The 3,272-nt window shown below is 32.9% G+C and overlaps 1 non-coding gene across 1 annotated transcript; it reads left to right on the top strand.

Moving 5' to 3' along the window:
- The first annotated feature begins 621 nt into the window (after window positions 1-621).
- On the top strand, window positions 622-717 carry LOC139850962 (small nucleolar RNA Z122). The gene has a single exon (XR_011760334.1). It is a non-coding gene; the product is annotated as a small nucleolar RNA Z122 (small nucleolar RNA).
- Window positions 718-3,272: the final 2,555 nt, after the last annotated feature.

Here is a 3,272-nt window from a genome sequence, read left to right as displayed (position 1 = left end):
CGCTATTTATTTTTTTCATAAGTTACTGTTGCAATTTCAAGCAGAGGCGGATTTAGTGTAGTAGAGGGGGGCGCCCGCACCCGGTGGATTTCGAAATTTTAGTGCAAATTTTTTTGGTTTTTCGATTTCGCCCCTGGTGGAATTTTTTTTGCCCCAAATCCTTCATGTTTTGTCCAAAAACCTCTATATTTTGCCCCAAAACCTTCGTATTTTGCTCAAAAACCTCTATATTTTGCTCAAAAAACTCTATATTTTGTCCAAAAACCTCTATATTTTGTCAAAAAAAAAATCCTCACGTTTTTAAAAAAATTCGCCCCCAGTGAAAATTTTTCCTGATCCGCCACTGATTTCAAGTCTAAACGGGTGTTTGGCGGGCTTATGTGATCGGTTTATTGCATAATGTTGTAAATAATCAATCAATATAAGCTGAATTAAACATCCCTAAGTTGCAATTATCATTTAAATAGCTGCGTCATTGATAATTTTTCTGGAACATGATTTTATGTTTTCCGATACTGAACAAATTAATTTGCTTTAATCGAGTATTCGTATTTGAAGTTAATGTCTTTAATAATTTTGGGTTTTGCTTGAATTTGAAATAAATTATTGGTTTTAATGGATTTTGGGAAGTGATGCTAAAAGATATCGATTTAATTCATAGACTCATAATTTGCTCTGCTGAATAAAATCTTATTTGCACGTCAGTCTGATCCCAAGCTCTATTTTTGCCTTTTTAGTGGTTTTTAATTTTATTCATCTGTCATTGTTATTTGTTCCTGATTTTTGGTTATTTTTTTTATTGTAATAAGAAATAAGAAAGAGATTTAAGAACAGGTAGAATGTTAGTTTGCAGCCGTTTTCGAAAATCAAACCAATAGAGATTAGGTTTCAGTTTTAAGCCTAATCTGTTGAGAATCATCAAAAGAGCTGATATATTGAAATACTTAAGAAAACGAGTTATGTGGTTGAGTTTTTACATATACTAAATTTTTCGTATAGTACTTATCTAGGATTAGGATTTAGGATATAGTACTTGTTAAAAGCACTAGTTATGTGGACATAAATATAGACATAGATGATGATTTTGTGAGAACTCAAATCATGTGAACTAATCCTTCTAAAAAAAATGAGGGACAAAAAAGAAATTTACAAAATCGCTTTCAAATAAAAACTAGATGACTATTAGAAATCATATGAATAGATAGATAGTTAAATGGTGCGTTCCTAATCGAAACATATTTATATTTGTCATATGCATTCTGATCATAAAAAACTTGTATGTTTCTGAATTTTAATTAAAACGAAGAGAAATGAAGGGGATTGATGATTTTAGTCTAATTTTCCTCTCAATCCTTCCTTTCAAATTGAAAGGATCCCAAATCATCCCTTTCATTTGCGATGGCAATTGGCGAGAAAAAACTCGTGACCCGCGGGTATTCGATCCGTGATGGGCGGTTAAAATCATAAAATCTTACCCGCGGGCACGGATACAGGTAAACAATTATACCCATCAACGGGGCGCGGGCAGGTCGCGGGTACATACTACCCGTCGCGGGTAAAACCCCATCCGCTAATTCTTGAGACTTTTTTTAATTTATCCGTGAGTTATACATACAATTATCAATTTAAAGGTATTTTATCTGTAGTGCAATAATGGATTAAAAATATAATAGTGGATACAAGTAAAAAACTTGATTTTCACGTCATTTTACACATGTTAATTGTACATATTGTTTTTTTCTCGTTGAGACCTATTACCCGCTCGCGGGTAACAAAATTTCGCCCATACCCGTGACCCGCGGGTAATAATAATATACAATTTCGTTAACTTTTTTTTTTTAGAAAAGTCATTTCTTTCAAGCAAAAACTCAGCCTTAGTATATTTTTTTTTCTTTTAATATTATCAGAGAAAAGTTAGTCTTAGTTTGGAGACATGATAAAACTGAATAAAGAAGACCTTTCTATTTTTGTGAAAATATTATTTGTATTTGTAGAATATTACAGAGCAAACTTCGTTTAGGTTGATTAATGCTTGCGATTGTATTTGTAGAATATTACAGAGTAAATTTTATAAAGCTACTAGAAAGAAGCTAGAAAAATAAATTACAGAAAGTCCATTGAATTTTGTAACCTCAATGACTAATTAATTGATTCTGGATTTTTTTATATCTAGAAAGCAACTAAAAAAATGAAGAAACAATAATACTGTCTAAAACATGAGATTTTCGAAAGCTAGCATCATTGAAGGCATAACTTTGAATTCACTTAAATAATTGTCTCGCTATATAACACACTCTTTTTCTTCATTTGAGGGTTACAGTTGTGTAAGTTTCTATTTTGTTCGTTTTCTTCTTTAAGTTGTCTTGGTTCTAGTTCCACACAAATACACAATCATCATCCATGTCTCATTTTATGTTCACATAACTGGTTTCACTAAGACCATTCGCAATGCAGCGTTACCTGATCGTGATGAGCTCGATGGCGCCTCCATCACGCCCCTGTGCGGCGTGATGGAGGGATTTTGGATGAGGCGCGATGGCTGGATCACGGATGGTGATGGAGGAGATGATCGATGGTGATTGGCTGGTTGCAAGAAAAAGCTGCAAGGTATCTGTTGCCTTGCTGCAAAAATGTATCCGTTGCCCAATTAAATTATTAAATGAAAACATAAATTTTATAAATAATAAAATTTACCCACCTCTATAAATAATCATCTCATTTCTCACAACACTTTCACTTATTACTTACTAAACACTCTCTAATATTCCCACTTTATTAAACAATGTCTCAAAATCCCGAAAATAATGAGCCCGGTTCCGGTAATTTATACAACTTCGGGTTACCTAATACTCCTGGTTCGAACTCAAATTCCCCACAAAATGTTCGGGGTACTCGACCCGTTGGTAATGTTTCACAACATAATCTTTTTAATGATTTCAATAATCCATTGTTTTTTTCTCAATTTATACATCAACAACAACACCACCAACAACTTCAACAACACCAAAACTTCCAACAACAATTTCATCAACCTTATTGATAATGCTAAAAACGAACATATATTTCATAGCATTATCCCTCAAGAAAGACAAGCTTTTAGTTGCAATTGTTCTATTTACAAGTGATATTCGTTTAAATAATAAAAGGTGAAGACAAAAGACATATTCGACGAATTGAAGACGCAAGCGACCAAAAAGCTCAAAAGTACAAAATACAATCAAAGAGGTTCCAATTATTGATGAGAAACGTCTCAAAATTACAAGAGTACAAGA

This window comes from Rutidosis leptorrhynchoides, chromosome 5 (genome assembly GCF_046630445.1).
Source record: "Rutidosis leptorrhynchoides isolate AG116_Rl617_1_P2 chromosome 5, CSIRO_AGI_Rlap_v1, whole genome shotgun sequence".
In the NCBI taxonomy this organism is placed as follows: Eukaryota; Viridiplantae; Streptophyta; class Magnoliopsida; order Asterales; family Asteraceae; genus Rutidosis; species Rutidosis leptorrhynchoides.
This window is presented reverse-complemented; position numbering and strand designations above follow the sequence as displayed.